Raw genomic sequence first — 12,550 nt, 5'->3', positions numbered from 1 at the left:
TTGTCGTCGCTATGCCAGGACTCTTGCCTTCCACCGCATATGCCGGGACTCCTGCCTTCCACCGCATATGCCTCTTGCCTTTTGCCTTTGTCTCCGTACCCCCAGATCAGCAGCGGCAGTTACTTTCTCCCTATCCTTTGATAGAGGTGCCTGTGGTGCACCTGTGGCTTCGTTCCGAGATTCCGTTGATTTGTCATGACTTCAAAACTGCAAAGGGGAGCTAAGGAAAAGCAAAAGCCTGCGGAATCCAAGATGGCAGAGGCCCACGAGGTTCCCATGTTTACCCTCCAAGACGTGGCGATCCAGGGACTCAAGAGGTCTGTCATGGTGGTGATGGAGGATAAGCTCATGAAGATCCAATCGTTCATGGAGGAGTTTCGTGAGAGCTTGAACGCCCAGGCGAATCGTCTGCAGCGAGCAGAGGGTCGTTTGGCCCAGCGGGAGGAAAAAACAGACAATTTCGAGGAGCGTCTAAGAACGCTGGAATCCTCCAGCAAGGTCCGGCAAGAGCGCCTCGAAGATCATGAAAATAATGGGTGGCGCAACAATTTGCGATTTATTGGAATCCCGCTGCAGTCAGGGATGTGGACCTGCGGTTGCCAGGTGCGCTGGATGTTCAACCCCCGGCGTCCTTGATCACCATTGAACGAGCCCACCGAGTGGGCCTTCACCAGGAGGGGGAACAGCGCCTGAGGCCGGTGGTCGCTCGTTTCCTCAATTTCGCTATTAAAGAAAAAAATACTCAGCCAGTACCGCAAAGGGAAAGAGCTTTCCTACGAGGGCAATAAAATCCTTATATTTCAGGACTTTTCCCCTCAAGTGTCCTACCGCCGTCAAGCAATGGCACCCTATTGCAACGAGCTTTTCAAAAGGAATATCCACGTCATGCTGCTGGGCCAGAGTCTTTCATAACAACAAGGTCGTCTGTCTAGACACCCCACAGGACCTGGATCTCTTTATCAAAAAGCTACCCCCGGCGATGGCCGATCACCGTGAGGAGGTTTGAATCCTGAGACTTTAAAAAAAAAAAATTATTTATTCTTTTTTATAATTTACATCAAGTGCATCAAAAAGTAACAACATTTTAACTCAAATACATCACTTGAAATTCTACAATTCTTCATATTAAAATTAATTTTAGCCCTTTCCCTACCATCTTTTCAATATCTTATAACGCATATACCATATAATAAAATCCCCCCACCCCCACCTGAGACTTTTGCAGATCGGTTGTAGTGGTTCTTTTCTACATTGGACATTTGATAGACTGGACAGATGAACACCAGCAGCTCCCCTTACTATCTTACTGGCTCATGCAGGGGACGATTGCTCACCTTTCTGGGGTTGGTTCCGTGTCCCAGCTGGCTGTCTGCTGCTACTGCCCGTTATTGCTGCTGGGGGAGTATATGTTACTTCGTGCAACCTTTACAGGCCTCTATGGTGCCCTTTGTTGGTCATTTTTCTGGGGCTATGCTCTATTTGCTATTTTCCAGTCGTGTTCAGACTGCAGGTTCCACAGTTCTATGTTATAAGAACACAAGCAATGCCTCCGCTGGGTCAGACCTGAGGACCATCGCGCTCAGCAGCCCGCTCACGCGGCGGCCCAACAGGTCCAGGACTTGCACAGTAATCTTCTATCTATACCCTTCTATCCTCTTTTCCAGCAGGAAATTGTCCAATCCTTTCTTGAACCCCAGAACCGTACTCTGTCCTATTACGTCCTCTGGAAGCGCATTCCAGGTGTCCACCACACGTTGGGTAAAGAACTTCCTAGTATTTGTTTTGAATATGTCCCCTTTCAGCTTTTCCGAATGCCCTCTTGTTCTTTTATTATTTGAAAGTTTGAAGAATCTGTCCCTCTCTACTCTCTCTATGCCCTTCTTGATCTTGTAAGTCTCTATCATATCCCCTCTAAGTCTCCTCTTCTCCAGGGAAAAGAGGCCCAGTTTCTCCAACCTCTCAGCGTATGAAAGGTTTTCCATCCCTTTTATCAGATGTGTCGCTCTCCTCTGAACCCTCTCGAATAACGCCATGTCTTTCTTAAGGTACGGAGACCAATATTGGACGCAGTACTCCAGATGCGGACGCACCATCGCTCAATACAACGGCAGGATAACTTCTTTCGTTCTGGTAGTAATACTCTTCTTGATTATACCTAGCATTCTATTCGCTCTCTTAGCGGCTGCTGCGCACTGCGCCGTCTGTTTCATTGTCATGTCCACCATTACCCCAAGTCCCTTTCTTGGGTACTCTCTTTCAATAAGATCCCTCCCATTGTATAGTTGTACCTCAGGTTTCTGCTTCCCACATGCAATACTTTACATTTCTCAACGTTGAACTTCATCTGCCATCTCGTCGCCCATTCCCCTAGTTTGTTCAAGTTCCTTTGAAATTTTTTGCAGTACTCCCTTGTCCGAGCTCCACTAAATAGTTTGGTGTCATCCGCAAATTTTATTATCTCACACTTCATCCCTTTTTCTAGATCATTTATGAATATATTAAATAGCAGTGACCCGAGTCTTAAATAGCAGCAGCCCACTGTTTGGAGATCTTGCCTATATTTCTCATGTGGTTCTCTGTCGGAGAGTAGAGGGTATTATTTTATACTATTTTGCCATTTCCCGATTTTATGTTTTTCCCCTCCTATCTTTTTCTGTTTGGGCCTGTGGTGGACCTCATTGTTCATTTTGTACTTGTTTTATTCTGCTGTTTAGGTTTTATTAAGCACTGTTTGTTACTTCTCTAGAGGATTTTGGGCTGTCTGCTTTCCTTTTCTTTAATATGCATTTAGTGTATGGTGGGGGGGGGGGGGGCCCGGGGCTGCTGTCTCTAGCTGCATTTTTCTATGGGTAGACTACAGAGTCTGGGGGGAGGGAGAGGGAGGGGGAACTTACAAGGGATGGGTAGTTTGTGGGGTTTTGGATGGGTTGTGTGTTTGGAGTGCGTATGGGGAAGTGTGTGTTTGTGTGGTGGATGTACGGACGGCTGGGGAGCTTGGTGGGGGTGAGAGTTTGGAGTGGACCTGAGAGAGGAGGGGATTTGGCTGGGACGTTTCCCTCTTCTCGGTTACTGGTGTATCCTATGATCTTTTTATTTCTACATGTTATATTTTAGTGGCTAATTTGAATGTCAAATCACTGAATGTTGATGGTATTCACTCCCCCATTAAGAGAACCAAGCTACTCGCATATTTGAAAAAGGAAAGGGGGGATATTGTGTTTCTCCTAGAGACCCATTTAAATGCTACTGAACATCTTAAGCTTCGGAGGGATTGGGTAGGGCAGGTATACTTTGCATCCTACAGTTCTCGTAAGAGAGGGGTGGCCACACTCATTTACAAGAGAATACCGTTTCATGTACATAAGGAACTTAAGGACCCTGAGGGCCAATATTTGTTTTTACAGGGGGACATATGGGGACGAGTGGTGATGGGATCCTTGCTCAGTTCACTGATCATATGCTGGTCCTTGGGGGGGGGGGGGGGACATCAATATTGTAGCAAATCCCTCACTAGACTGTAAGCTGGTAAATTCCTCCAACAGGGCCCACTCCTCTCGGGGGATAAATTTTCTGATACAGGAGTTGGGCTTACTTGATGCTTGGCGCACCCTCCACCCAGAGGACAGGGATTTTTCCTTCTATTCCCGCCCTCATAACTCCTATTCTCGCATAGACTACATTTTACTCTCTGAGGCTTTGTTCCCCAGCCTCCTGCAGGCCACTATGGCGGATCCTCTTATGTCAGACCATGCACTCTTAGGGGTGGCTCTCCAATTCACTCAGTCTTCTGGGGGAAAGGTGGGGCAGATGTCCCCTCATTTATATCTGGACCCCGCTTTCCCGAAATTTCTGGGGAAGAGGTAGGAGGAATTCACTCAGACTAATGATGTGGCTGATGTGGACCCTGTCACCTATTGGGAAGCTGCGAAAGCTGTTATGCAAGGACACATTTTAGCATATTCGGCGACATCCAAACGCAGGCGGGAGAGAGACCTGTTAGCCCTGACCAAAGAACTATATGGCCTGCGTGCCCTTCATGTCTCTACTCTGAGCCCTTCTCTATGTGATAGGTTGCGGCAAGTCAAATCACAAATTAATGATCTTTTGAATCAACGAGCGGTGAAGAGTATCTATTATTATAAGTATAATTTGCATGTGTGGGGACATAAGACGGGGCGCATGCTGGCTAATTTAGTACGCCCTTCAAAGGCTAGACATGTGATTACTAGTATCAAGGACTCATCGGGGACTCATCAAGGACTCATCGGGGACCCAGGAGTCCATTACTGAGCAATTTGTAAAGTTTTACACCGCACTAGCAGGAGATGCTGGAGCGTGCACAACATTCCTGCATGATCTTAAGCTTCCTACTATCTCAGTGCAGTACTGCCAACAGCTTAATCGGCCTATTATTGGGGACGAATTACAGCTAGCCATCCGCAAGCTAAAACTGGGAAAATCACCGGGCCCTGATGGGTTCGGCCCTGAGTTCTATAAACTTCTTCCGATAAGGGCATTGGGATCTTTATTCAATTTCTTTACCGATTTGCGGGTCCACACCCTGCCCGGCAACTTGCATAACCAAGCCCACATTATTATACTGCCTAAACCTGGTAGACCCTTAGACCAATTGGGGTCTTAAAGATCTATCTTCCTTTTGAATCAAGATGTCAAGCTGTTGGCTGGCATTCTCGCTTCCCATCTGAATGTCTTGCTTCCAGCTTTGATTCATGAAGACCAGGTCGGCTTTGTTCCGGGGAGACACGCTTCAATGAATTTGCTGAAAGTACTTACTGCTCTGCTATAGCCTCACTCCGCCGCAGACAAAGCTTTGATTACCAGTTTAGATGTCGAAAAAGCTTTTGACATGGCATCCTGGGACCATTTGTTTTGGATTCTTGGCCACTTTGGTATTTCAGGGGCATTTGTGGAGTGGGTGTCTGCATTGTATCACTGCCCTACCTCCCGATTGCTGGTGAATGGGAGCCTTTTGGAGGCATTTCCTCTGGAAAGGGGGAATCGCCAGGGCTGCCCACTCTCGCCTTTGTTATTTCTCCTCTCTCTCTGGAACCCCTTGCTGCTAGTATTCAGCAGGATCCCAAATTGGAAGGCCTCCGCCTAGAAAATCACGAGTTTCGCATCAGCTTATTCACTGATGACATGCTCTTATATGTTAAGCATGCCGACAGACACTTGCCCCGATTGATGTCCCTCATCAATAGATATGGGTCTTTTTCTGGTCTGAAAATCAATTTCGACAAAACCATGAATGTAGGACGTAAAAGACAGAGGGGTGCAACACGAGGCCAACAGCCCTGCGGGAGAGTAACAGTGTTGGGGTACGAGATGTTAATGAATCCAGTGAAAAAGAGATGCGACATTATAGATACGTATATCCGGCAGACCAAGCCCCCCTGGGTCTTAGTACGGGTTAACTTCTGAAAACTGATATGGGCGGATTTCAAACGCCAAATAAAGGTCCGAAGGATCTGATTAAGATGTCGCATCATCAGGTCTAGTGATCCAAACAGGCAGAGTCTGAATAGGATACAGAAGTTTCGGGGAAAAAGACCATTTTAACAAGCGCAACCCTTCCCATGAGGGACAAAGGCAGAGACCGCCAGCGGAGGCACATAGCTTTGATTTTCCCAATTATGGCAGTGATGTTGGCCTCATATAGCTTCTGGGGGTCTCGATATAATTTGATGCTTAGATATTTCAATTTTCCAGGGGCGATACCCACCCCACGAATATCATGCCAACGATCTGTGGGGGAATCATGCAATAAAAGGGCCTCAGTATTGTCTAAATTGATTTTCAGACCAGAAAAAGACCCGTATCTATTGATGAGGGACATCAAGCTGGGCAAGTATCTGTCGACATGCTTAACATATAAGAGCATGTCATCAGCGAATAAGCTGATGCGAAACTCGTGATTTTCTAGGCGAAGGCCTTCCAACTCGGGATCCTGCTGAATACTAGCAGCAAGGGGTTCCAGAGAGAGGAGAAATAACAAAGGAGAGAGTGGGCAGCCCTGGCGCGTCCCCCTTTCCAGAGGAAATGCCTCCAAGAGGCTCCCATTCACCAGCAATCGAGAGGTAGGGCAGTGATACAATGCAGACACCCACTCCACAAATGCCCCTGAAATACCAAAGTGGCCAAGAATCCGAAACAAATGGTCCCAAGATACCATGTCAAAAGCTTTTTCGACATCTAAACTGTTAATCAAAGCTTTGTCTGCAGCGGAGTGTGGCAATTGCAGAGCAGTAAGTACTTTCAACAATTTCATTGAAGCGTGTCTCCCTGGAACAAAGCCGACCTGGGGCCCTCCATCCGGATTGCATATCCTTCATCTGGATTGCAGGGGCCAACCTGGGGTCCTCCATCCGGATTGCATATCCTTCCTTAGGCTTTCTTACCTCTTTCTGTAGGGCCTGGCACTGGTGGAGGGACCAGCAGCAACGTTTGGCTCACACATCCCCATTCCTTTCCCTAATACGTAACCCCCAATTTTTGCCTGGTTTTTCTGGCCTTCCGGGCTTTGGGGGTTGGGATGAGAGAGAGGTCACTCTGGGGGACCTGTTACAAATAGGTGGGGGACAGTTTCCTTCCTTCTCTCAAATGCAGGCTTATTGGAGGGCTCTCAAATGCACAGTTTACATACCTGCAGATCCGACATTATTCTCTCGCCCTCCCTTAGGATTTTGGTACTCTGGACAGTGAGGCCCTACTTATGTCCCCAGCCATGAATAAAATTTCTACTTGGTATAAGCGGGGAAGGGATTTACAGGGAGCTCAGTCTTCGGCCAATAGCGAGAGATTGGTCCATGGAGTTGGGTATGGAGGTCAAAATTTCAGACTTGCACCTCTTTCTGTAGTATCTTTGTGCTTGTAAAAGCGGTCTCTTTACAGGAAACACAGTTCAAGATTCTGCATAGAGCCTACATCTCCCGCGTCAAAGGCTGCACTGTGGGATTGTGGTCAGACAATACCTATGTCAAATGTCGACAATATCCTGGCACTTTCTTACATTCCTTTTTTGACTGCCTGCAGCATTCCTTTTGGGAAATGGTTCACCATTGCCTTGAGTCTACACTTCACCGGACCATTGACTGGAACCCCCTTGCACTTCTGTTGGGGGATGTGCAGGACTTTGTTCAGCAGGGTATGCCTCTGGAATCCCAGAAATTCATTCTTCATGCTATTCTGGTGGGGAAACAACTTATTCTGCACTATTGGGCTTCGCCTGAGTACCCCTCCTACCAGTTGTGGCAGGCCCGGAAGCGGACTTTGGCCCAATATGAGCTCCATACCTACTCTCCCAAACCTAAGGATATGTGGAAAGCTTATTGTGCTCTTTGGGAGCGTTTTTTTATCGACTCATGGGGAGCCTTAACTGTGTATCAACTGTGTATCTTACCATGTTTATGATGGGTTATCTTGGTGCCTGCTTTGCACCTTGTCTGGACGTCTTGCCCTTATTAGGGACTCCTTAGCTGAGTATGTACTTTTTGCCTGGGGTGTGACAAGGGGGGGGAGTGACTGGGTTGTATGTGTGGGGAGCGGTTGTGTGAAGGTGTGAGAGGGGTATTTTTCTCATCTCTTTTTGATTCAAACCAGGCATGTGCATACCAGTTTGGTATCTATTTCCATGCTGCTCATTGAGGGTGGCATATTGTTTCAGTTTTACTTGCATATATGTTTGAGCTCTTGTAGTGTATTTTATCCCAGGACAAGCAGGCAGAATATTCTCTACATGTGCGTGACGTCATCCACGGAGCCCTGTCGTGGACAGTTTTTCAAGCAAACTTGATTGAAGATCTCAAAGTTTGCTAGTGCTGCCCACGCATGCGTGTGCCTTCCTCTCCACTAGAGGGTGCATCCCCTCCTGGTGGTCTTCAGTTCTTAGTTTTCTGCAGAGCCAGAAAGCCATGTCTCTCTTCTCTGCGTTCTTCTAAGTGCCTTTCTAGCACTGCGGCTTCTTTATTTTATTCTGGAGTCGCTTTTTGCTTTGTTAATTAGTTTGCTACTTGATCGTATTTTTGTTTTGTTCTTCATCTCGGTGACCAGGGGCTCTCGGTTCGTCTTGGCCGCTTGGCCTCGCGAGGCTGCGAACGTCTAAAACTTATGTCCCGGCCTCTTACCGGGTTTAAGAAGTGCTCCTAGTACGGTCGGGTTATTTCCATCACAGTGCATTCTAGTGTATTCTGTGCCTGGGTGTGGATCACCCAACGGACTCCTGTCCTTGTGCCATCCTTCAGCCTCGGGCACTTCGGCGGTGTAGGGCCCGGATTGCAGAACTCTTCGCCATGGAAGCTGCTCCTGCCTCGACCCTGGTCTCGGTCTCGACGTCGGCCTTGAAGACCTCGGCCCCGGGTAAGTCTCCCTCGACCTCGAAGGCCTCGGCTCCGGGTAAGTCCCCTCTTCTTCCTTCAGGTTCAGTTCAGCTACCGAAGAAGCCTTCCTCAGAGTTTCTGGCCATCCAGAGTGTAGTTCTGCCAGCCTCGACGAGATCACCCTCCAAATCCTCCAAGCGTGCTTCCACGATACGGGAATACTCTTCCTCGAGGTCGCCCTCGGTGGAACGCACTACTGCACCTGTCCGACCAAATATGGTAACGGTGCTGATGTTCGAGGAGGTGCTGAAGGCTATCATCTCCTCGGAGCTCGGCTCAGCTTGCTCCGGCCTGGACCTCACACGTTGTGGACCAGCCTAAGCATCGCGTCGAGGTTTCTCGGGGCAAGGTGCGCCAGTCTCGGCGTCTGTCCTCGTCTGACTCCTCGCCTCTTCCTTCGAGGCATGCTTCTCCCTCGAGCCGGCATCGGTCGAGGCACCGGTCGAAGTGACTTGCTAAGTGCCCCCGGGACTCCCTCACGAGGCGGGGTAGGTCCCCGGGTCCTCTTACTACCAGCTCTATTAAGACCTCGGACCTCACCTTGTCCAACCCGAGCTTGCTGAGGTTGCCTGTCCGGTTTGCGACCCCGATTCGGGAAGAGCCGACCTCGGGGAACCCTGCTTCCTTTTCCCGAGGCTTGTCTTCGGGCCGGGATTCTCCGGGGTGATGTCATCGGACCTCGGCAGCCCAGACCCCGGGGTCTTCCCCTCCGGGGACTTCTAAGCGCAAGCTCTCGTCGACCCTTCTTCATTCTTTTAGCGGGGCTTCCTTGGCGTCCATGCTTGTGGATACGGATGTGCCAGCGCAGTATTCCAGGGAGGTTTCCCCCTCCTTTTCGGCTGCCTTGCGGTCTAATTCCACCACCACTCCCCTCGAGATTTGTTCAGGATATGGGGAAGGCCCTAGGCTTGGACCTCCAGTCCAATTCCAAGTATACCAAGGAGTTTTGGGAGGAGATGGAGCTCCCCTACCCTCCTAGGGAGTCCTTGTGGCTCCCCCTGAATCCGGTGTTGCAGCAGACTTTCTTTCGCAATCTGGAGACTCCCTACACTATCCCAGCTATTCCATCCAAAATGGAGTCTCGGTACCGGACGGTGCCCTGCAAAGCGTTTGAGAAGGCACAGCTTTCTCACCAGTCCTTGGTGGTGGAGTCTACCCTCAAGAAGTCTCACCCATCCAAGGTGTATGCCGTTGTCCCGCCGGGCCGGGAGGGCAGGACTATGGATATGTTTGGGAGACGCCTATATCAGAACTCCATGATGGCAAACAGAGTCCTGAATTACAACTTTACCTTTACATCCTATCTCAAGTGGTATATCAAGTCCCTTCTTTCAAGGGCGATTTGCCTACCAAGCGCCGTGTGGAGTTTCGCAGGCTTGTGGATACTCTGTCGCAGCTCCGGCTGTACATGTTTCAGGCCTCCTATGATGTGTTTGAGTTGTCATCCAGGGTCTCGGCCTTCGCGGTGGCCAGGCGTCGCCTGGCGTGTCTCCGCATTGTCAACATGGACCCCAACCTGCAGGACCGGTTGGCCAATCTTCCGTGCTTGGGGAATGAGTTGTTCAATGATTCCAGCGAGGCTGCTACGAAATGCCTCTCCGAACACGAACGTTCCTTTGCTTCCGTGGTCCGGGCTAAGGCGAAGTCCGCCCCGCCCAAGTCCTACAGGCTGCCTCCCCGGCGGTACCCGCAGAAGTCCACACTGGCATTTTCTCGCCCTCCTCCTCGGCGTCCGCAGCAGCAGAGGGCTCCTCCTAAGCCTCAGACCCCTGCTGCGCCTAAGCAGCAGCTGTCTTTTTTGATTGGCCCGGCGGGAGGGGGCTGGCCTCCTCCGCCCTAGGGGTTCCCCCTCTGCCTATCGGGGGACGTCTCCGCACCTTTTATCACCGTTGGGCAGAGATTACTGCGGACTCTTGGGTCCTCTCCGTCATTCGAGAGGGGTACTCCCTCAACTTCCGAGCTTTACCTCCCAACAGACCCCCAGGAGAGTCTTCTTCCAATGGGGCGCAGCTTCCCTTACTACTTCTGGAAGCACAGGCCCTCCTTCGCCTGCGGGCGGTGGAGGAGGTTCCCCTTTGTCAACGGGGCTCCGGAGTTTATTCCCGGTACTTCCTGGTTCCCAAAAAGACCGGGGACCTTCGCCCTATCCTGGATCTGCAGAAGCTGAACAAGTTCCTAGTTAGGGAGAAGTTCCGCATGCTTTCGCTTCCCATTTTGTATCCCTTGATGGACGAGGGGGACTGGTTGTGTTCCCTGGACCTGAAGGAAGCTTACACTCACATTCCGATCCACCCGGCTTCTCGATAGTTTCTCCGCTTTCGGGTGGGGGACCTTCATTTGCAGTATCGAGTCCTCCCATTCGGGCTCGTTTCGTCCCCACGGGTCTTCACGAAGTGCCTCGTGGTGGTCGCGGTGACCTTGCGGTCGCAAGGCCTTCAAGTTTTCCCGTACCTCGACAATTGGCTTACAAAGCCCCATCGAGGGAGGGGGTTATTTCAGCGACCCGTCAGACTATTATCTTCCTTCAGCATCTGGGGGTTCGAGATAAACTTCCCCAAGTCTCAGTTGTGCCCCTCTCAGTCCCTGCAGTTTATCGGGGCCGTGCTGGACACAGTCCACCTCCGGTCGTTTTTACCTCTGCCTCGGCAGGCCGCCCTCCTGCGGCTGAGTCAGCTGGTGTCTCAGAGGTCTTCTATCTCGGCCAAACAGATGATGATTCTCCTGGGGCACATGGCCTCCACCGTTCACGTCACGCTGTTTGCCCGGTTACATCTTCGGGTTCCTCAGTGGACTCTGGCGTCTCAGTGGCGGCAGGATCGGGACCCCGCTTCTCAGCTCATTGCGGTGACTCCCTTCTTGAAACGCTTGTTCCGTTGGTGGGCCAGCTCTTCCAATCTGTCCAGAGGTTTGCTCTTTCTCGTACTCCCGCATAAGAAGGTTCTAACGATGGACTCCTCGGCGTACGCTTGGGGAGCGCACCTCGACGGCCTTCGGACTCAGAGTCTTTGGTCGAGTGCAGACCATCGCTGCCACATCAACCTTCTGGAGCTCCAGGCCATTTACAATGCCGTGGTGGCTTTTCGGCATTTGCTGCAGGATCAGGTGGTCCTGGTGCACACGGACAACCAGGTGGCGATGTATTATGTGAACAAGCAGGGGGGGTACGGGTTCCCTGTCTCTCTGCAGGGAAGCTCTTCGTCTTTGGCAGTGGGCGTTGCGCCACATCTTCCTTCGGGCAGTGTATATCCAAGGCGCGCAGAATTGTTTGGCGGACAAGTTGAGTCAACTTCAGCCGCACGAATGGTCTCTCCATTCTTGCACTCTGCGGCAGGTGTTTGTTCGGTGGGGCACTCCGCAGACAGATCTGTTTGCTTCGCCCCTCAATCACAAGTTACCTCTATTCTGCTCGAGGATGTACGCCCCGGATAGTATCGAGGCGGATGATTTCCTTCTCGATTGGACAGGCAGGTTCCTCTAAGCATTCCCTCCCTTTCCTCTGATTCTCTAACACTGGTACACCTCAAGTCGGTCCGCGCCACCATGATCTTAATTGCTCCTCGGTGGCCCCGGCAGGCGTGGTTCTCCCTGCTCCTCCAGCTCAGTGTCAGGGAGCCTCTGCTTCTACCTGTTTTTCCTTCTCTGCTGTCTCAGAGTCGGGGTTCGCTGTTGCATCCCACTCTGCAGTCTCTACTCTTAACAGCTTGGTTCCTCTCCATGTGCCTCCCTCCTTAGGTTTCTCTCAGTCGGTTAAGGATGTTCTCGAGGCCTCTAGGAAGAGCTCCACTCAACAATGCTATTCCCAGAAATGGACCAGATTTGCTGCGTGGTGTGTTGAACACCGCATGGATCCACTCTCTGCCTCCTTGTCTTCTGTGCTGGATTATCTGTTCCACCTGTCTCAATCTGGCCTCAAAATGACATCTATTCGAGTCCACCTCAGTGCGATTGCTGCCTTTCATCAGCTGCTTGATGGGAAACCGTTCTCTGTCCATCCTGTGGTTTCCCGCTTTATGAAGGGCCTCTTCAATGTTCATCCTCCCCTCAAGCCTCTCCTCCCCCCCCCCCCCCCGGTGGTTTGGGATCTTAATGTGGTTCTGGCTCACTTGATGAAACCTCCGTTTGAACCCATTGATAAGGCTCCTCTGAAGTATCTC

The sequence above is a fragment of the Geotrypetes seraphini genome, chromosome 10 (genome assembly GCF_902459505.1).
Source record: "Geotrypetes seraphini chromosome 10, aGeoSer1.1, whole genome shotgun sequence".
Lineage (NCBI taxonomy): Eukaryota > Metazoa > Chordata > Amphibia > Gymnophiona > Dermophiidae > Geotrypetes > Geotrypetes seraphini.
This window is presented reverse-complemented; position numbering follows the sequence as displayed.